The sequence below is a fragment of the Callospermophilus lateralis genome, chromosome 3, assembly GCF_048772815.1.
Source record: "Callospermophilus lateralis isolate mCalLat2 chromosome 3, mCalLat2.hap1, whole genome shotgun sequence".
Lineage (NCBI taxonomy): Eukaryota > Metazoa > Chordata > Mammalia > Rodentia > Sciuridae > Callospermophilus > Callospermophilus lateralis.
In genome coordinates this window covers 2,499,802-2,522,635 of record NC_135307.1, presented here as the reverse complement: position 1 = coordinate 2,522,635, position 22,834 = coordinate 2,499,802, and positions in this window count along the sequence as shown.

The following is a 22,834-nucleotide window of genomic DNA, read 5'->3' as shown; positions in this document are numbered from 1 at the left end:
AGGCAGGAGGATTGTGAGTTCAAAGCCAGCCTCAGCAACTCAGCCTCAGGGTCCTAAGCAACTCAGTGAAACCCTGTCTCTAAATAAAATACAAAAAAGGGCTGGGGGGGAGCTGGGGTTGTGGCTCAGTGGTAGAGCGCTCGCCCAGCATGTACAAGGTCCTGGGTTTATTCACCATCACCACATAAAAATAAATAAATAAAATAAAGATATTTGGGCTGGGGATGTGGCTCAAGCGGTAGCGCGCTCGCCTGGCATGCGTGCGGCCCGGGTTCGATCCTCAGCACCACATACAAATAGAGATGTTGTGTCCACCGAAAACTAAAAAATAAATATTAAAAAAATTCTCTCTCTCTCTCTCTTAAAAAAAAATAAAGATATTCTGTCCAACTACAACTATCTATCTATCTATCTATATTTTAAAGAGCTTTCCGCCCTCACTCCCAACCGTGAATGAGAAGAGAGCGTGAAGCGCACTGAGAGCTGTCGGTGTCAGCCACCTCAGGCCCTCAGGCAGCGTGGCCTCATCCAGCTGCACCGAGTGGCACTTCCGGTTCCTGCAGTTTGTGGAAGCCCTCCAACTGGACAGTTGGCCGATTCCACTCATTTACAGAGACAAGGATTGGATCGAGGCTATCCACGACCTGTGGCTTCAAGGGACTTTCATCGATTTCAACGCCAAGGAGATTCGCATCTTCAGCGCCCTGGCCTTTATGGCTATAATTCTCTTGACCCCCAACCTGACCATTCCTCCTTCCTTCGTCCCTCTCCAACAGGAAGTAGCCAGACGATTTCAACACCCTGAGTCCAAACAAGAACAAGAAGGGAGGAGTGTCGGGTTTCAGGAGACCTTGACATTGGGTTTCATTTGCCTCACTGGGTCTCTCCCCACTGAAGTTCCTGTCTCTACAGAAGGATATCACACAATCCCTGACCCTCCACCTCTTCTCTCAAGGGCGCCAAAGTCAAAAATTTTTTCCAAAAATTCCCTCAAGACACGTTGTCCGATCACTCTTTCCTAACAAACCCTGTGGTCACCACCATTCCTGAGTCACTGCAAATCAGCAACCGCCACGTGGCCTAAGCAACACTTCCTAAGCCCAAACTGGCTCAGGGGGCTCCTCTCTTCCTCTCCTTTTCTTCTCCTTTGGGCAGACCCCAGTAAAATCTCTTAGTTAAAAAAAAGCAGGGGGGGCGGGGGGGGCTGGGGATGTGGCTCAGTGGTTCCATCCCCATGGGTTCAATCGTTGATACCAAAAAAAAAAAAAAGATGGGATTCTGGAAACTAATCAGTCACAGGAGCAAAAAAGAAACAAGGTGAAGGAGTGAAGAAATCAAAAGGGACTTGGGGGACACTGTGAATGGGCCGTGCATTAAGGGAATCCCGGAAGGACAAGAGACAGAACTAGAGCCCATGTTCAAAGAAATAACGTCCCCAAACTCCCCATACCTAGGGAAGGAAGTGGACACCCAGACAGGAAGCCCAAAGGACCCCAAATAAGATAAACCCAAAGGAATCCACACCACGACATGGTGCAGGCCACCTGTCCTCAGCCAAAGGCAAAAAGCGAATTTTGAAAGCAGCAAGAGAAAAGTGAGGCCATCTATAAAGGAACCTTTATAAAACTGTAAGTCAGTTTTGAACTGAAGCCCTGAGGGCCAGAGGAAGTGGAGGATGTGTTCAGAGTGCTGAAAGAAGCCAGGTGCAGGGGCCAGGCCTGCACTCCAGTGACCCCAGAGGCCGAGGCATGAGGATGGCAAGTTCAAGGCCAGCCTCCGAAACATAGTAAGACCTGGTCTCCACCTAGACAGTAAGAAGGGCTGGTGGTGTGGCTTGGCAGCGCAGCACCTCGGGGCTCAATCCTTGGCACACGAAGAAACAAACAATAAAGTTCTAGACGTGTGAACACACAGGGAGGGTGATCATGACCAAGAACAAAGGTTCAGTAGAAGCAGTTGTCCAGGTGAACAGGCTTTGGAATGAGTGCACCCTTATTTAGAAATTCCAAGGCCATGACACAATCTGCAGAAGGAAAAGGAGAACTCTCTGGTATGCTGAGCAGCAGACTGGACAGAAGTCTCAGAGGATATGGAGAAGACCAAAAGTGAAGAAGAGAGAGAGAATGTTGAAAGCTCACACAAGGTACGTGAGGCCCGGGACTGACACCCGTGGAACTAGACTTCAAGGATAGCGGAGACCAGATGGGGCCGAAAACATTTTTTGAAGAAATAATGGCTGAGGATTCTCCAAATTTGGTGAAAAATGTAAGCCTACAAATTCAGAAAGTTTAGTGCAGACAAACACAAAGAGAAGCCCATCTGGGCACATAGTAGTCAAATGATAAAAAGCAGGAAATAAGGGAACTTTAACAAAAACCACAACGAAATACCACATATATCCACTTTAATAGTTAAACAACAAAGTGCACCATCCCCAAACAGCGGGGACGTTATGGAGAGGCAGGAGAGACTGTGATACAGGACAGCCAATTCCTAAGTCTCTTTGCTCTCCTCCCCTGCCCTGCCACCATTGATTCTGCCCCTAGTTACTGTCCCAAGACAAACGAAGACATGGGGCCGCAAACACCCCGCACAAGGGTGCTTGGGTGTAGCAGCTTTGCTCACAACAGCCAAACCCTGGAAAGACTCTGAAGGCAAGGGGAACTGAGAAGGAAAACACTCCCCAAACAAGAGGAACCCCCAGCACCCACCCTGCACTGGGGGGCCTGTGCGGCGGCAGGGCTGGGTCTCGGCCGGCTGGCACCGAGTGAAACTCCGCCAGACACAAAAACACACGCACTTTGTAATCATACTTGAACTCCTGCGCTCACCGGCAAAATGAATCTGCAGTGAGAAACATCAGAACATGGTGGCCTGCAGGGAGGGATGATCTTCAAGGGGGCAAAGCACGCATCTGGAACTGCCCTGTATCTCCACGGGGGTTACTGGCTCCGGGTGCATGCATTGGTCAAATCTCCTTGAACTGTACACTGAGAAGATACAGCCTAGTCCCGGTGACTTTTGTGGGGATGGCTCTTTGAAAACTGGTCTGCCTTATTTGGGTGCTTGGGCTTTTAAATCTCTTCAGGCATCTGTTGTTATATAATTAAGATTATTAATCATAATATGTTGTTCTTAGAAGTCATCTGTTTAAGTCAGGCTTTATTTGCTTGGCATTCAAAGTGTTTTCTTACAATGTTTTTCTAGGTTTTTGACTATTTTCTTCTTTTGTCTATTTTAGCTTTCTTCTCTCCCTTATTGGGTTATCTAAGTGTATCTCCATGTCATTTTGACTTGCCCCCAAATAATTAGCTCTTAGATTTGTCTACTAGTTCTAGCCACCCTTTGGTGTTCAAATCCAGTCATCTTTGTTTTCTGGTCTTCTAAAAAAATCTGTCCATTATCCTTATTGCAACCAGGGAACCCATATTTGTATCAGCATCTCCCTCCGTATTATTCTGTTTTTTGTTCTATGACAAAAATACCTGCACCTAGGTAACTTATAAATAAAAGAGGTATATTTGGCTCACAATTTTAAAGCTGATGTCCAAGATCGAGCAGCCCCATTGATTTGACCTCTGGTGAGGGCCCTAGGGTCACATCCCAGCAGAGGGCCTCGTGGCAGAAGCACGTGTGAGAGGGAGAGATGATGTGGCAAGACAGAAAGCTGGGGCAAAGTGCAGGTACTGAGGGACCCCACAAGAATCATGTGAGTCCCTCCCAGGGCAGCCGTGACCTAAGGACCTCGGGCAGGCCCCACCTCTTACCAGCCAGCTGAGGACCGCGCTCCCGACACAGGAGCCCTTGCTCTCTTCTGTCTGGAGTGAGGCCCACTTGTATCTCCATGGGGGTTATTGGCTGCAGGTGCATACATTGGTCAAGAGAGAGGGTGAGAGAGGGGGGTGCTTTCCTCTACGTGTTCCTCCAAGTCTTGGTGAGGCAAGCGTCCTGGGGTCTCCTGGGGGCCCAGATAGGAAAGGAGCGGTACCTTTTCCCCTCCTCGGGCCCCCTCCCCAGCACCCCAGCAACCAGTTTCCTGGGCTGGCCCCTGAGGCCCTGGCCAGCCAAGGGGAAAACTGGCCACACCTCCAGCTCTTGAGCTGCACGCCCTGAACCCACGGACTCACAGCGGCCAGCTGGCCTGCTGCTCAGGGGCCACCCAGCCACACCCCAGGCCTGGCACTCTGAACGACAAGCCAGGGTCTGATTCCAACTGTGGGCTGGCAGGCAGCGAGGGGCGGCCTTCTCGCAAGGCAGCTGCGCCAGGGTGGGGGGGTGATCAGAACAGGGCCTTCCAACAAGCCAGGGGGCCTCGGGCAGGGCAGGGGACTCCCGCCTGCCCGCAGAAGGGCTGTGGCCTTGGGTCCCTCCCGCCCGGGCCACTCACCCGCGACACTGAGAGAGGACCTGGGGAGGAGGTGGATTCAGTCTTCCTCCCGCAGCCTCCGTGGCTGATTCTGGGGTCCAGCGACTGCACGGCCGCCCAGTGATCAGAGAGGTCTCTGACCCACTAGCCCAGGATTCCAAGGCCTTGACAGCGACCTTTGGTTTCTTAGACTGTGGTTGGGCAGGCCAGCACATCCCACCAGGTTTCCAGAGCCCGTGGACCGGGTTCTCATGGCCAAGGGCACACCTTTCCTCCCGTTTCACCCCAGGGCCGTGGGATCACTGCATGCCTGGGCTCCCGCCCTCACCCCTGTGGCCTCAGATTCAAGCAGGGCCAAGACCAGCCCGACTCAGCCTGGGGGGTCTGAGCCTGCAAACCCCGGGGGCTCCAAACACTGAGGGAGTCGGCAGTCACCTTCCAGCTGCCTTATCTGTCCTTCTGGGGAAAAGGCTCAAGTGTGCCAAGATCCAGCTCTGCCCCCAAGGAGGCTGAGCCGGGAACAGAGCAGAGACAGGCAGAGGCAGAGGCACCGTGGGGCCAGAGGAGGGGCTGACCACCCAGGTCAGCAGTGCCATCAAGGAGAGGGTCCCTCAGTCCCAGAGGGTCAGCTCGCGTGGGCCATGGTGCATGGTCCTCACGGGCAGGAGAAAGGGCCCACTGCTGGAGGCCACGGGACAGGAAGTCCAGGTTGTCACTGGGCGTGCTCATGACCAGTGACCAGGTGACAGGGTCAGGCTGCCGTGGTGTCCATCTTGGGGCCTCCCCGTGTATGAACCCCAGGTGGGGGGTAGCGTCTGGTGTCCCCGAGGTGATCTGGGATGTCCGTGTGTCCAGGTGCTCCTGGCTTAGTTCAGGGTGCTCACCGCCCTGTGCCCCTGGTGGAGCTGCGGGTGGGTGTTCACTTGGGCAAACAAGGTGCAGACTGGCTCTCCCTGGGCACCGGTACCCAGAATGCAGCAGCTCATGGCAAACTGCTGCTTTACAAGGTCTCCGGCCTGGTGACCAGTTCTGCACACCGTGGGGAGGCTGGGCAGGGCCTGGCCTGCTGTCCACTTAGAGCTAAGAGGGCAGAGAGGGAATGGGGAGCCAGTGGGGCAGGAACAGCAGAGCCACAGCTGCACCTTAGAAACGGCTGTTTGCAAATGGCCACAAGTCCCTGGCAGCTCCTGCAGTCAAGAGGTGGGTCAATCTCACAGGCCCCTGAGCAGGTACCAACCTCGTGACCAGCGCTACCCAAAAGGATGCATTTGCAGGGAGTGTGGGGCCTCTGCTCTGATGCTCCTGGGGAGTAGGCTCCAGCCAGCCTGGGACAAGAAGACGGAGGCGCCCAGCCCGAGAGCAGACTGCTGAAGCTGTGCGCCAGGCTAATAAGAACCTGCCAGACCCCAGGGGCCCCCTCCTCTAACCAGCAGCAGGGCACAGGCCCGTGGGCAAAACCAGGCGAGAGCACAGAAGAACCGTCCAGCGGGATGGCCAGCCCTCAGGGTGCTGAGCTCTGTATGCTGGGAAAGTTCGTCACACAGCTGAAGGTGAGAGGTGCGCCCCTCCAGGAAGCCGCCACTCCTGCTGGGAGGGTTCCGGGGCACCAGCAGATGCTCTCCTGGCTTTGGCTCCAGGACAGCAGAGCTGTAGCCAAGACCAAGGGCAGACAAACGGGTGTCCTCGCAGACAATGCCCGGGTGAGACCGGAGGCTTCTGCAATGGCAGCCCCGGAAAATCTGAACACCTTGCCAGGCTCAAAGGTCGCGAACAACAGAGGCAGCAGGGGACCAAGTCCAACTCCTTTCTCCTCCCCGGGGTCCCCTGAGGGTGTCTGCAGGAAGGACTCCCCCAGGTCTGACCCACCTCAGTCCATCACAGTCTTGTTCCCAGCCAGATTCCACCTCCACCAGATCCTCTCTGGGTCTTTTTCCGTCCCAACTTGGCAGAGGGAAGAAAGGCCTCCCCCCAGGTCTCCCAAGATCCAGGGCACAGAGCGAAGCACTCCTTGACCACCAGAAACTTCTGCAGCTCTACTCAGAAGGACCACTGCTAACTGGAAATGCTGCCCACAACCCGTCCGAAAAGAAGGGTAAATGCACCATAACAAACTGAGACTCAATTCAGCAAAGGACACCGCTAACTCTGGATTCAAAGAAGAAAATTTGCAACATATAAAATGGAAGAATTTAACCATTTAAAGCTTAAAAACATTTCAGCGAAAGCTACCGTAGGCACACAGCTAGAGCAGCCTGCTCTGTCAGCAGGGGGCACAGATGATGTCCCATGCTTTTGCTCCTTGTGGGCACCCCACCCACTCCTGCTGTTGGGAACCCCGTCCCCCCGCTGAGCTCTGAGTGCAGAGCCACATGGCCCCCCAACTAGTGTCTTCAAATGCGGTGGTTCTTCAAAGGCGTTGATACAGCCGTCCCTCAGAAACACCTGCGCACAGGTGGGTCCTGCCATCAAACCTACCCATGGCTGGGATCAAAAGATAGGTATGTGACCTGGTGCTTTCCCACTGGGGGGGCTGGCCACAGTCAGAGAGAGAGTGGACCTGTCTTTAACTCGGGGTTAAAGACTATTGTCCCCTGAGCAATGGCACCAGGCCGTGTCTACTTCTGTGTGCTGGGTGTTAGAGGAGGAGGGAAGGCGCTGGACATGGATCAACAGATATTGCAGCCACAGGGCAGAGCTGTGGGGCCCAGGTGCACCTGGAGGCGCTGGAGATCTAGGGTGGCCAGGTGACACCGTCAGGGCTACAGTGCGTCTCCGGGCGGGGCCTGGAGGGCCGAGGTTGAGTTCATGCACTTGCCTGGGGATCCCAGCACAGCGTCCAGGGTGACGAGCGCTGAGGGACCCACCTGTGCACTGTGCAGTGTCTGCTCCCAGGACACCCGGAGACCAGAACCACCTGGGCAGGTCCGGTCAGGGGCTCTCCTCCCAGCACAGAGGCGTGGAATTTGCACGTGTGATTGGTGACTGGAAGGGGTGGGGTGCCCTCAGCTCCGGCCCTCAGGAGCCTGTAACCTGCTCTGGGCTTCTAACTGTCCAAGGGGCGGTGTGACAGCAGCAGCCCCAGCAGGACACGCACGGGCACCAGGGAGGACTGACGGGCTGTTTTTGCAAAGTCCTCAGAACTGGCACGCGGTGTATGCACTTGCAAAGCTTGTCACAGGAGCTGTCCCTTAGGCCAGCTCTGCAGTCAGCCCTGCTTAAGGGGAGAGGAGCTAAGGTCCACTCCCTGAGGGGAGCATCCACAGGCTGTAGAGGTGCTGGGTGGCCTGCTGCAGAGCCAGCCCGAGCCTCCCCTGAGCCCCTCACAGGCCCCTGAGCAGGTACCAACCTCGTGACCAGCGCTACCCAAAAGGATGCATTTGCAGGGAGTGTGGGGCCTCTGCTCTGGTCTCCTGGGGAGCAGGCTCCAGCCAGCCTGGGACAAGAAGTCGGAGGTGCGCACTGCACCAGAGAGGGGCCAAGCGCTCCGTCTGGTCAGTGCGGGCTGCAGACGCGGAACCAGGGAGCCCTCCTGGCTGGAGCCCAGCTGGCCTGGTGAGGACACTTCCTGCATGACCTGTACTGACCCCTTCCTGGACCCCAGGCTTGGAAGCCACTGTGGGCTGAAGGCTATGCCCCACTGGGAGAGCCCTCGTCGGGGGGCAGTGCCTTGGAGGAGGCCCACACACAGGCCTCAGCCGCTCCGTTAGGGTGGACCTGGTGGGTGCTCCAGGGTGGGGCAGGGCAGGGCGCTCTGAAGCGCAGTTGAGGCAGCGAGGCGCACAGGGCAGGGAGAGGGTGATTCCTGAGACCCGCACCTGGCACTCCTGGCACAGCGGATGTGAAGTAAGGGGTGCATCCCAAGGGGACACCTGGAGGTGGCTGGTTCCCCAGGAGGACCCAAGGCACCCCTGAGAGCTGGCGCACACTCGGGGTTTACCACAGTGGGAGCAGCCATGGGGAGAGAGCCTGGGGCAGCAGTGGGAGTCACAGGCTCAGGCTTCCAGCTGTGGGGGACAGCCGCATGGGTCATGGTGGCCAGGGAAGCTCACCAGAGTCTCAGTGTCCAGAGAATCTACTGGGGTTCTGTGGCTAGTGGCTCTTCCTGAGCCCAAGAAGATACTAGGTAAATCACGTTGCCAGTGTAGACCACCAGGTGCAGCCCCAGGTCCCCAAGGAACAAAGACCCTCCCATCGGGCAGGACATCGCAAGCACCTAGAAGTCACCAGCCAGGCTCGCCCCCCGGGAAAGCTGATTCCTTACCACACACCTCTGAGTGAAGGAGGTCGGAGCTGGGGGACTGCTTGCTGTCCAGGGCATCTGGAGGGCAGCTGGGAGTTCAAGGTCATCACGGTCATTCCCACCCACCTAATGTCCTCTTTCTGAATCTCCAGGTCCCACTCTTCTCACTGATGATTGCCGCCTGTGTGACCTGGTGATGCTTCTCCTGCCTGCAGCCAGCTGTCCTCCGTCAGTGCGGGGCGGCCAGGCAGGTGTCAGAACCACCCCAGGAGCTCTTCCCTGGCCACGCTGGGCCTGAATTTCCTCACAGGTGTCGGCAGGAGTCCACCGTGCCCATGGTCATCCTTATCTGCACTCAGCAGTGGCCGGAACAGCCCCACTTTCTCAGCACTCCTGAGACCCAAGCCCTGTCCAACAGGTGCAGTCACTTCCTCCAGGCTCCCTCAACAGCAGGGTGCACAGGCCACGCCCAGCACCAGGGTGAGGCCTCAGGCACTGGGCCTGGCAGGGTGGGCAGGGAGAACCGGTCGTCCCAGAGTGGAAGAAGGCACCTCACATCTCTGCGCTGGACAGCCTGGGACCGCTCCTGTCACCACAGTCCCCAAGCTCAGCCAACTCCATCCCTGCAGGCACTGCCAGAATCCAGCTGGGTGTGGCTCATTGTTTGTGTGTTTCAGAAACTGACAAGCTGATCCTAAAACTCATGTAAAATGCCACATGAAGGTACCCCAGCATCATCTGGTACCCTGTCGATGTGGACAGCTTTGATGTATTGTTTATTAGTTAGACAGAAAGTACCCCAAGTAGCCAAAGTGAGATGGATCGAGCCGGAGGCTTCAGGGTCCTGAGGTCAAGACCCACCGCAAAACTCGGGCACAGAGGAAGGCAGACATGCAGATCAACAGAGTGGAGCCAGGAATCCAGAAATGACCCCCTACGCTCCCGGCCTCTTGATGTCCAGCAAGGCTGGCAGCACGGGAAGGGCAGAGAATGTTCAGGACCTGCATGCGTGTGCCAAAACCCAAGGGTAAAAGCAACCCCGTTGAGAGTGGCCAAAAGAGCTGAATGGAAGTTTCTCCAAAGGACATGTCCAGGTGCTCAGCAACGCTGAGGGACAGCAAAGTGCAGACGGCAACCACAACAAGGGGCCACAGCCGCAGGGTGGCTGTCCTCACCCACAGCCAGGCTGGGAAGGCCATGGGAAGGGTGCAGCACTGCTCTGGAGAAGTTGGGCAGCTGGAGATGCCAGCAGATGCACCAGACCCTCGGGCACAGCAGGTCCCACCCCAGAGGAGTGAAGCCACCGTCCCCAGCACATTGTCCACCAAGGTTCACGCACCTCTGTTTGTGATTGCCTGCATGTCCCTCCCCTGGGGATAACCAAGTGTGGGCCCCCTTCAGTGGGACACAATGTGGCAATGGAAAGGAACCAAGTCCTGGTACAGGCACAGCTTCACACGCCCAGCGGAAGGAGCCAAGCACCGGGGACGGTGGCTGGAGCAGCATGGATGCTGCCCGGGTGCAGGGCGAGGCCCCTGTCTGCTCTCCTGCAGCGCTTCATTCAGAAGCCCACAGGGAGTGGCCTGGGACACTCGGTCCAGCACAGCCAGCTCTCAGTCCCTCTCCATTAGAGTGAGGTGGCTACTGCCTTGGAGCCCAGCCAATGAGTGCCAGCCCAGGTCAAGATGAAGGACACTGAGGACAGAGGCCAAGCCTCCCTGTCAGAGGGCCTCTGCAGTCCAACCTGCTCCTCCGCCAATCTGTGGGAGGCTTGCACAGTGCACCAGCCACACCCGCTGCTCCCCAGAATCAAGCAGCCAGCCTCAGCTCAGACCTTGAAACATGAAGCCCACCCGGAAGCCATGCTGACTGTCTGTCGCCTGGTCCTGCATCTCCCTGGTAAAATCCCCATCCTCTCCCACCATGACAGTTGACAATCACCATGGCAACGACCAGAAAGGGCCTTAAAAAGAGTGCCGGCGGTGTCACCAGAATCCCCAGAGAATTTCTGTGCTTGGAAAGGACAACCCCAGCCTCCCCTCCTGCTTTCCCCGTCTTTGGCTTCTCTAAGTGCAGCAGTGCAGGAGAGGGGCTGTGGGCTCCGTCCCGCCGCCGCTCCTGTTCTCTGGCCAAGAGGAAGCTCCCTCCATGCTGGCCAGTCTGGGCTTCACAAGCTGGCCCTGTGACCTGGGAAGGGAAGGATAGAGTCCGTATCGGCATCTGAAACTTGGGCTCCACTCCCCCTCTGATGCCTGCTGACGGCTTCCGGCCCTCCCCTGACCCTCACCTGAGAGACCTGCAGCTGGGCCCCATGGGAAGCCAGAGCCCCGGGCCACAGCCTGTGCCGACCCGCCCCTGTCCAGCCCCCCAGCAAGCAGGAAGCCACGGTCCTGGCTGAGCCTCTCCAACAGCTTGCCCTGCCCCTCCCTGGGGATGCCCATCATGCCAGGGAGGAGACCTCAGTACCCCCTTGGCCAGTGCACCCTGGTGAGCCTCAGCAGGGGACCAATACAGTGGTACAGCCCCTCACCCATGGGGCTTTCCTGGGTGTGTGCCTGAGCTCATCCCTGTCTGGGCCTGGTGCAGACAGGAAATGGAAGCTACCCCATGTGGTCCAACAGAAGCACCGGATGCTTTTGTACAGAGCACAAAGGGGGCTGGCAGTGCCACCCAGAGGCCCCCGCTGGGGGAAGCTGCAGGATCCCTGCAGAGCTGGCCGGGCTGCCTGCGGGCTGCCTGCTGACAGCCATGCCCCATTGGCCATGATGCCCTGCCCTGCAGACCTCACAGTTGCGGAGCCTGCATCCCTGCAGCCTCACTGCCACTCCCGGGAAAGCAGCCTGGTTCTTCCCTGCTCCTGCATTCCAGCCCTGCACTCGTGCCTCTGGGTACAGAGCCCACCTGGAACCCCTTGGCACGGGAGCCTGGGACTCTCGGGTCCTGTGGTGCAGGAGGAAGGAGGGAGCCGGTACAGCCAGAGACAGGCCTGCATAACCCTGCGGCCTCACGGGCAGAAAAGTCAACCCACGACGACGAGGGCTTTCTGGTCTGGGACAAAGACCTGAGGAAAGCCAGCCCATCAGGAGGAAAGGTCTGTTCTGGTCCGTCTCAGGTTCTGGCCCGTGGTTGCTGGGCTGGTTGTGTGGGGCCTGTGGGAGGCAAAGCATCATGACGAGGACCTCGGGAACCTCCTGGTGGAGCACAGCCGCTCACCTCATGGTGCCCAGGGTCCCAGCACGCCATCAAGGGCACGGCCCAGTGACCTGCTTCCTCCCACCAGGCCCTGCACCCTAAGGTTCCACCTCCTCCCAGCAGTGCCACAGGCTGGGGACCAGGCCTTCAGCACATGGCCTTTGGGGACACCTGGGTCCCAAGCTGGAACAGAGTGGAGCTGGCCGTCTCCTGCACAGCAAGTCGGGCTGAGGGACGGCAGGAGCTCAGAAGGTCCCATTCCGCAAAGTGACACTTGGGACTGAAATGACAAGAGCGTGTGGAAGCAGTCCAGTGAGGAGAGACGCTGGCCACTGACAGCTTCACAGGCCTGCAGGACACAAGCCAGGGGACAGAGGGAACTCTGGCCCCCGACAGGGCACAAGCCAGGGACAGCAGAAACTCTTCAACAGTTAGACATCCGGGTTCCTTCACGTGTCCCAAGGCGCCTGCTGGGGTCTGGCCTCAGCCCCTGCTTCCCCACAGAGTGCCCAGGGCTAGCCGGGCCCTGCCTGGACCTTGGGCTCCAGGGAGACGATGGTGAGTCCCCTGGCCGGGAGGTGCGGTGGTGCCAGAGCAGGGGGTGCTGGGCCCGGCAGGGCCTGGAGGGGCACCAGGACTGACTCATGGAGCAGTAGGTAGCCCAGCTGTTGGGGGGCAGCAGGAGGCTGTCTGAGGGGCAAGAGGCGGCCAGGGGAGGGAGGGTTTCCGGGTTTCAGAAAGGGGAGGAGGAGGAAGCAGGGCTGGAGGGCACGGAACCACCCAGCCAGGGCCTCACATGGGCCAGCCCTGGCTGGGTGTCCCTGGGCCCTCCCGCTTGGCGATGAGGGCCACTCTGTGGGCTGCTGTGGCAGGCCCTGGCTCTTCCCTGGGCCTTGTGCCACAGGGGCTGGGAGGTTGTGGATGGATGTGACCCCCAGGGCAAGGGCTGGGTGCGTCCAGGGACAGCTAGGGAGTGAGGAGGGTGGGAGCCATCTGCCTCCTCTGATCCGCTGGCACTCGGGCCACCCAGGGCTCGTCCGAAGGCCCGAGGAGGCTGCTGGCTTGTCAGCTGCCACAGGACCCAGAGTCTCCACAGAGGCCCACCCAGCACCCTGCTGGGGCCGAGGCAGCCGCTCCCTTGGAAGCAGCCTGGCAGGGCTGATTTAAGCGTTCCGTGAGGGGCCACCCACAAGCTCACGTCCAGGAGCTGAGCAGAGACTGCTGGATGGCGTGGCCAGCAGCTCACTGCAGTGCCCCTCTAGGAGGCAGAGGCTGAGACAGACCACGGGACCTGGGGAGGCTGTGGTCAGCAGAGACAATACACTCCAGGATTCACTGCAGGAGACCACGGGGAAACCACGGGGAACTAAAGTTGGAAAGACACTCACAAAGGCATCAGGAAGCCAGAAGTACTCAAGGTAGACCTGACAAAGGACGGGCCAGCCTGCGAGCAGAGTCACCAAGCACAGACCCTGCTGGACCTGGAGAGGGCACTGTGAGTGCCGCCCTCTGACCTTGTGAGGATGCGCAGGAACAAGAGAGCAGAAAGGAGGCTCCAGAAACGGCAAGATGGCACCCCCGCCCCCGCCTCCCTGTCCCTCTGTCTTTCAAAACGCTCCCCGAAGAACAAGTCCTACTTCACAACTGGAAAAAAGCAATTAATCTTAGACCAAAGCACAGTGGCAGAGGGCTCACCTGACCCCGGGTCTGAGTCCCAGCACTAAAAGAGGAAACCGTTAGCCAGGGGCAGTGGCACACTCCTGAAGTCCTGGGAGGCTGAGGCAGGAGGATCCCAAGTTGGAGGCCAGCCCAAGCAACTTAACAAGATTCTGTCTCAAAATAAAAAATAAAAGGGTGGGGGATATGGCTCAGAGTAAAACGCCCCTGGATTCAATCCCCAAGACAATTAAAATAACACATAAGTAAAAATCAAAATCAGCAATGGAGGGTCACTAAGGGCCTCCCCAGGCCAACGCACAGGCGGCGTGTTCAGGGGCACAGGCTGCTTCCTCCAGGTGTCACCTCACTTCCCGGCTGGAATTCCGCAGCTGCTCAGCAAGCCAGTCCCATGGCTTCCTGAAAGTCACACTGGGACTGCTCTCCTGGTCCAGCTTGCAAGGAGCTCAGAAGCGTCCCTCCGTCCCAATAGCAAGTGAGATGCTGAAGTCACATGCAGGCGGCCATGCTGCTATCCTCAGAGCTGGAGTGGCCACCATCAGGTAGAGTCAGGACGCAGCCAGAGCTCCGGGGCGCTGGGTGGGAAGGAAAGCCCTTGACCATGGACAGCCTGCTAGAGGCTCACCGCACACTCGGGGCCGGTCACAGAGGGCTGGCCGCACCCCTGTGACCGAGTGCAGCCCCCTGCAGGAGCTGGGCCAGGTCCTCACTGTGAACACTGGGGTTACCCTGGAGCTCCCAACAGGAGGTACCCTCAGATCTGACCTGCAGCTGTCCTAGAGCCCACCCAACCTGGGAAAGGGGCAGGCCCAGCCCCCGCCCACCCAGGGGCACTGATGAGAAGCCAGGCACAGGCTCCACAGGGAGACGCTGCCCCGCTCCACGTCTCTGCACACACCACTGACCACCCAGGGTGAGAGACTCTCTCACCTGCCATCACGCCCAGCTCTGAATGCAGGATGACACACAGTGACAGCAAAGCACAGCCCAGAGGGACAGAGTGGCCATGGAGAGCACCACAGCCCTCAGTCCAGGACGTCGATACTTGGGAGGGAGAAGCTGTGGTCTTGGTGGGCAAGGCAGGCAGCCTATGGGAACAGGGCACACGGAGGGCAGAGGGGACACTCCAAGACAGCACCCCACGCAGCACATGACGGAAGGCAGAAGGCCCCGCGGCTGGCCGCTGGATGGCTGGGGGAAGGGTCTCTGCTTGAGGGTCTGACAGCAGGCTCGGAAGTCAAGAGAAAGGACCTAGGATAGGCACCCAGGAACAGAGGGGCAGCCACCAAAGGCACCCCTGCAGGGTGGGCGGAGGAGGACAGAAAGGGCCCACAAACCACTGGAAGCAGGAACAGAGTCCCCGGCCAGCGCTGGACACCAGACCACAGACCCAGGAAGCTCCAGCAAAGGGCAGAGCTTCATGGAAGGTGGAAACTCCTGCTCTGTGAAAAGACCCTGCCAAGGAACGAGGAGGCGAGCCACAGGCCAGGGGACGTGCCTGCAGAAGACACGTTCGACAGGGACTGTCCCCAATACACGAAGAACCTGACGGCTTAACCATCCCGGTTGCAGCCGGAGGGACAGACCCGACAGACGCCTCACTGATGTGCAGACGGCAAGAGAGCACACAGAGAGCCTCTCCTCACCACGTCCTCGTCCTCGGGGAACCCCACCTGCCACTCCCCGGAGGTCATGGCGAGGTGTGGCCAGTGAGTTATCCAAGGGTTTTCCCTAAGGTTAGCCTTATATATGCAAATTCTTCATGTTCATGCTCTTATCTACCAAGATATTTTCTTGCATCTGTTAGGCTTTATTACTTAGGGAAATTATGTCTTAAAGGGATCAGGGTTCAGATGGGTCCTAAAGTCTGTTAAGTGCTTACTTACTTCGTAACTGTTAAATAAGCAACTGTTACGTATACATCTGAGAACTTTGAGCCTCTTATAAGTTTTAATGTAAAAGTTATACTTAGTTAATGAGGACATCTGTGACCCTAATCATGACTGGCTTCTCCGTGTGTTAGAAGTATTATGTTCTTTAAGTATGCAAGCCTTTTAAAACGCAAAGCTTAGGAGAGAGCATTTTACCACATTGGTGTTGCCAAACTAAAATGTCTGTCGCAATGTCTCTTTCAGATTTATAGACAAATGAATTGCAATGATTTAGTTGGTATTGATGTCACTTAATGTTTTGTAACTGGATAAAGCAAACTGTTAGCAACTCTTGACACTAGGATGGGAATTTAAATATATTTTGGAAGGTAATAAGGAGAGTTTGATTTGCTTAAGAACTCCCTTAGCTTTTCTGTTTGATTCATGCTTCGGGTGTACTGTTTGTTGTATTATGTTTACTGATATTCAGAAAGATTCAGAAAATAGGATGTGGGGGCTTTGTAAAGTGATATTTAACTAGCTCCTTCAGTTTTCCTCGACCAGCTGAGCCATCTGCCAGGATGCGTCAAGGTCTTGCTGACCCCTGAGGGACATTTCCCTGACCAGCTTCAGAAGTAAAGCACTTTACCTGAGACGGTCAAGAGCCCTGTCTCTCCTGGCTCTGCCTCTCGCCTACTCAGGGAGGATGGCGCTACAGTAGGCTGGAATTAGGCGCATTTAAAGTTATGTTCAAAGACAGGATTTTTTTTTTTTTTTCTGTTATAAAGATTACTGTGATCTCAAAATGAAGAGTGGATATAATACATAACTAGGTAATGGTTTGGGATCATAAAAATCATGTTTCTTGGTGCATACCTATTATGGAACCTGAATATTGGGCTGGGGCTGCTGCTCTGTGGTAGAGCGCTTGCCTCTCGTGTGAGGCACTGAGTTCGATCCTTAGTGCCACATAAAAATAAATAAATAAAGCAGTTGTGTCCATCTACAACCAAAATTTTTTTAAAAAACCTGAATATTTTTGTTCTAGTTAATTTTGTATTTTCCTTGTAAAACTTTATAAATGTTGCCAGTTAGTGTTTTGAAGAAGCATTGCATCAAATAGAATGACCTGAGTTAATTTGAGACAATAAGCCATCGCCTACCGGACACGGTATAATGCTGACTTCCAGTACTAATGTTAACCCCAATTAATTACAGACATTGAAATTAAAACCCAGTACTCCTACTTCAAGGCTGGTGAAACTGACCTGCTGGATGTTTAATCCCAAAACTTGGAGACCAAAGTCAAGGAAGAAAAAGGCTGCCAATATTTTGACCCTTGCCTGCTAAGGTCAGCAAAGACCCAGGGAATGATGGGACCCCTAAAAGGGTCCTACAACTCAGGAGAGTCACCCAACTTCCTGATCGGGGGATCATAAGGACCCCAGAGAACAGGAAGCCGCCCAGTGCCCATTCTGCCAAGAGGAGGGTCACTGGAGAGGGAAGTGCCCTGATGGGTCAGCAGGACCCTGACCCATCCTGGCAGATGGCACAGCTGGTCGAGGAAAACTGAAGGAGCCAGGAGGCTTCTCAGAGGTCCCCAGGAGTGAACTCTGAGGAATCTCCACTGTCCCTAAGAGTAATAGGAACAAGGTCAACTTGACCACCTTGGTCTTGAGCACCTGGCAGGAGAGTCCAACCCAAGCACAGCCATACCTGGGCATTTAGAAGAGAAGACAGCAGTTCTTTTAATGTAACAGATGTGGACATTTGTGTTAGCCCTCCCGAAAGCAAGTAAAACTGGGAGGTGATAAAGGAAGGGTCTTCATACCGGAAGTCCTGATCAATATCACAAAAGGCTCTGTCAGGTCACAGGTTTGTTCTGAGTCAATTTGGATGGCTGGGGGAGTGTCATGAGCTGCTGCTCAGACTCCCCTCCTGGAGTTGGTACTTCATCACGCCAGCCTGGTGACTTGTCTCAATCCAGACCGGAAACAAGACAAGCTTCGATTGATCTGGAAAGTGCTCCTCACCAGACGCTATCTGAATTGCTGAAAGGGGAGGACTCATTACTATGGGCAATTGCCACCTCAACAAGCTAGTATGTCTAGGATGCAGGGCAGGACCAAAGGGCACAAGAACAAAGCGAAAGTGAGCCCCAAAGGTGTAAAGGGGGGTTGAGGGAACTAGGAAGTCCAGTGGTCCATTTTTGGAATACAGCGTCCAGCCTTGTCTGTGATGTCACATCCAGTCATTTTAACTACAGCCCCTCCCTTTCCTGCCCCAATTAGAACTAGCCAGTTGTGTAGGTGTAGCCCCAGCTCCCCCATCAGAGCAAGGGGCAGAGCAGTCGGGGGACAGAGTGGACGCACTCCACCCAGGTGAGCTTGTGAGCCAGGTTGGGAAAGGTTTGCCTTGCTGGGCCATTCCCAGCATGGGCTTGATTCCTTGCCGCACCAGGTATTTCTGACAGTATTTACCCAAACTGAACCCGTGCCCACAAAAGCCTGCACACCGATGTTCACAGGACTTTGTTGACAGTTCCCACCAGGATGCAGGCCAGCCCCCCGCCCAACATTGCGGTGCGAGCAGACTGTGTTGTGCAGATGCTGGAGACACAGGTGATGTGGAAGGGCTGCTCCTGACCACGCCCACCCACAGCCTCTGGAAAAGGCAGGACAGGAGAAGAGGATGGCTCTGGGCCAGAGGCAGGAGGACGGCCAGGAGGACGGCCAGGCGGGGCACAGGGGCCAGAGGCAGGAGGACGTCCAGGAGGGGCACAGAAACACCTCAGGCAACCAGCCTGGACACAAGCCACTCTGCATCTGCCCAAACGCATAGGGGGTGTGAGAGGAGGGTGGCTCTGGGTGGTGATGTGCCTTCCCGAGTTGGCGGTCACAAGCCGTCACGAAGGGACTACCCTGGCAGGAGAGCAGGAGGCTGAGTGGGGCTGGGACTGGGGCCTACGAAGTTCTTAAAGTTCAAATTCACTGTGAACCTAAACCACTCTAAAAGTTAGTTTCACTTATTAAGACGAACACAACTCCCCACAGCCCAGCACTGCGTGCCGGGCCTTTGCTCCACAGAGGTGAAAACGCACATTCACACGAGCACCCATACGCCACCCGCCGTGGAAGCAGCTTTATTTGTTGACAATTTTGATTTTGCTCTGTGGTGCCGGGAACAGAGCCCGGGGCTTTGCATGTGCAAGGCAAGTGCTCTGCCCTGAGCCACACCAGTCCCATGGTGGCTTTATCCACAGTGACCCCAAACTAGTACCAACCCGTGTCTTTTGCAGGGGGAGTGGCTAAACAAACTCTGGTAGATGTACACCATGGAGTGTTGCTCGGAAATGAGAGGGTGAACTGTGTGCTCACAGTAACCTGGAGGGCCAGGGGCCTGGGAAGACAGCCATCTCAGCAGGTTGCTGAAATGACAAGACTGTAGAGTCATGTCCCCCGGGGGCACCTTGCCCATCTGTACATCAGTCTTGGCCATGGGGTGGTTTACAGCTCTGCATGTGGTTTAAAAGCTATAGAATTGGGGCTGGGGCTGGGCTCAGCGGTAGAGTGCTCACCTATTATGTGCAAGGCCCTGGGTTTGATTCTCAGCACCACATGTAAATAAATAAAATAAAGGTCCATCGACAACTAGAAATATGTGTGTGTGTGTGTGTGTGTGTGTGTGTGTGTGTGTGTGTGTATTAAGCCATAGAATCGTGTACAACAGACTCCAGAAAACAAGGGCAACCAGAGCTGCTCAATCTGCATGGCCTGGAGTGTGGTGACCGCCTCTTTTGGGCAACATGGTGGCCAGACAAGCCCCTGCACTCCTTTTGTAACTTCCTAATTGTTTCAAAATTAAAAACCAAAAACCAACCAGGTCTCAGTAGTTTTCCTGGGCACAGATTAGCAAGCTGACTCTAAAACTCACATAGAGATATCAAGGTCTTAGAGTGGCCTGAACAGCCTTGGAAAAGAACCCAGAATCTGATTTCAAGACTTGTGGCAGTTGCTACAATCCCAGAGACTCGAGAGGCAAAGCAAGTTCAAGGCCAGCCTTTGAGACCCTATCTCAAAAGAAAAAGGAAAAAAAAAAAAAAAAAGAGAGAGAGAGGAAAAAGATTACGTCAAGACTTATGATAAAGCTAAAGTAATCAGAATAATGTGCTATTGTCACAAAGTCAAAAAGATCGTGTGACTTTTTTTTTTTTTTTTTTTTTGTACTGGAAATTGAACCCAGGGGGGCCTTAGCCACTGAGCCACAGTCCCAGCCCTTTTTTATATTTTATTTAGAGACAGGGTGTTGCTAAGTTGCTTAGGGTCTCATTAAGTTGCTAAGTTTCTGAGGCTGGCTTTGAGCTGGCGATCCTCCTGCCTCAGCCTCCAGAACAGCTGGGATTACGGGCATGCAAATTGTGTGACTTCTAACAAGTGTGTAAAGGTACAGAGTGGAGAAAGAAGACTTCTAGCACACAGCCCATAACAAGTGAGTATCCGTGTGAAGTAAAAAGACCTGTGGTCCACAGCACTCACCATATGCAAAACCAACTCAAAATGGATTGCAGACCAAAAGGTCAACCAAAAATCCATAACAATTTCTAATTAAAAAACAAGAGAGTTGAGCTCTGAGCTCACCATACCCAATGCAAAGCCTTCTGCCCTGCATGGACATGGTGGGGCCTGCTCAGGCCCATCTCCTGACCTCATCCAGAGCCAGCCTTGGGTGAGGCCCTTGGACCACCTGAAGACCTCTAGTTAGGAAAGGGAGTGACCTGGGGCCATTGGAATAATGAAGCTGGTGACCATGGGCTTGGGGCCCAGGCAGCCTCCCAGCCATCTGGTGTCAGCCTCGCCGCCTGGCTTCTCTGCGGAAGCTCCCTCCAGGGTCAGCACCAGGTGGAGAAGCTGCATGAAGAAGGGGTCCCTGAGGGCCACACCCTCCAGCCCTGGGCTAGCTGGACCCCCACAGGAAGGAGAGCTTGCCTGTGGCCTCCTAAGGCCCACTGCTGGACAACCAGGCCTCCCTGACCTGCACTCCATGCGCGTGCCCTCCTCAGGATCTCGCCCCCTCTGGCGTGCTCCCCCAAGGCCACACCCTGGCTACCTCTGCAGCAAGCATCTGGGGCCAGAGGCCACAGCATGTCGGGGGCACACCTTCCTCCCAGGCCTGTCCCGTTGGTGTAAGGTCTGTGATCCCCACTGCTCCCCATCTGAGACCCTCCCTAGTCATGCTGTCCAGGGCTCCTTGGGGGACCTAGGCCTGGGGGTCTGATGAGGAAGGGGTGAGCCCAGCTGGGACGTGGGCAGCTGGACTTGAGCCTATGGCCACCACGGGGCCCATGCCAGCTGCATGGGGCCTGGCCTGCAGGGGTTAATGGGCTTAGCTGCCCTGGGACAGATTCCCGAGTGGAACCTCCTCTCTGCACCCTGGGGCCGGTTTCTTCGGAGACAACGGCAGTCAGAGCTGTCGCCAGGCAGAACCAGCTGGCCTGGTCCCCAGGGCCAAATGCCAAGGAAGCAGTCAGCCAGGAGGAGCCAGGCATGTGGCCCTAGTGGCAGTGGGTGCTAGAGGTGCTGCTCCAGGGCCTCAGAGCTGCCCACACACAGCCAGCAGTGGGGTGTCCTCTCCATCCAGTCCCTCACTGCCCTGCCCTGACCCAGGGGACGGGGAAGGCAACCTGACCCAGCTCAGGAGCCAGGCATTCCAGGTGTGTGTGTGAGGCCCTGCCCGGCGTTGGACTGGCAGTGTTGGCCACTGAGCACTGGTCACTCACCTGCATGCAGTGGTGGGGACATGTGGGGTGGGTCTGTGTCCTCTGGCTGAGGACTGAGCACCTGCTGCCCAGACCCCAGCCAGGTGCCCACCACTGGGTCTCTGTGGCTCCCTGAGCAGCACCCAGACCTTTCCCCATCCCTGAAGCCATGCAGCCAGCCCCCACCTGACCACGAGGAGCCTTGGCCGCCCTCCAGGCCACCTGACCTGTGCTGCCTACCCGGGACCCCTCTTCTCAGGTCCTGCTCTTCATCCCCTTAAGGGATTCGCCCGCCCTCCCTGCTCCCCTCCCAGCGTCTGCGTCCTCGGCACTGTGCTGGTCACGCAGCCACCAGACCCCAGCTGGCGCAGGTTCAAGGACGCAGGACAGCCTGGCCACTTGGTCAGTTCTCAGAAGTCACATGCCTAGGTTCAGACTTGGCCTCATGCTCTTAAACCCACTGTCCCAGGTCAGGGCGGCTGGGCACCTGCCCCTTGATGGTGGAGCTGCCCCATCTTTCCACAGACACCCCCCTGCCCAGCCCTCCAGGCCTGCCAGCCGGGGGAAACCAGATGGGAGGGACCACCACTGGAAGGGGCACCCTGCTGAGGGGGGTCAGGGATGGGTGGCATAGCTATCTGCAGCTGGGCCCCAAACTGCTCCTAGTGTCTTATCCTTCCCTAACTGGGCAACAGGGATGACCTCAGGCTTGCAGGACCTGTAGGAGCGGCACGAGCCAACTCGGGTGGCCTCGGGCACCAACACTTCCCACACTCCCCACAACACTGCCTTCTTCTTGGCCAGGGGGCCCTGGGGGCCAGCACCACCCTCGGGGGCAGAGAGCAGCAGCTTGGGTGAGCGAGTTTCTTCTGATGGACTTGCTAGCAGAGAGACCCTCTCTGGAGGCGAACTTCTTACCCCAGGAGGGAAGAAGCCGCGGAGCTTCAAGCTGGCAGGGTGGTTGCACTCTGGGGGCTGAGTGGCAGAGCTGGGCTATACTCCCCAGGGTCAGTCTTCAGAGCCTCACCAAGAGTGGGGCCAGCCCTGGAAATGAAAATGAGCCCATCACCCAGGAGGGACTTGAGTGCAGGTCCAGTGTGGAAGGCACCAGGTCCCATGCCTGGGCCTCTTCATTGTGGCCATCTGCACGAGTTGGCCATGGCCAGGCTGGGAAGAGCAATGGACAGCTTGTTCCCACCCCTGCTGGCATTAGGACACCTAGGCAGGGCACCCTTCCTCAGCAGCCGGCCAGGCCAGGCCTGAGCAGGGGATGTGGAGAACTCAGGTGGGCTTAGGACACTGGATGGCAGGCTCAGAGGGAGCGGCACCAGCAGGCAGCTCAGGGACCCTGGCCCCACCCACCACACTCTCTGATAGGTGCCCCACCAGTGACCTGCCTCAGGACAGCCCGCCTTTGTCTGCGCGTCCACTTTCCATGTTGTGTCCCTCTAGGCCGCATTCTGTATGATTTCTCCTGACAGCTCTTCTAGTTCACCTGCTCCCTCTTCTTTAGGGTCTGAGAGTAGCTGCCAAACTGCTCCTTGAGGTGGGGTTGGGGCCTTGTCATTTCTAGACAGTCCCCTTGGTCTCTTCAAACCTGCTAAACAGCTGAAGTTTCTCGCTGACCATCAGCACTTCCAGCCTGTGAGCACAGAAAGCACACTTGTTTATAACCTGGCATTTTTTCCAGTGCTGAGGATGAAACCCAGGGCCTGGGTTTCATGCTAGGCAGG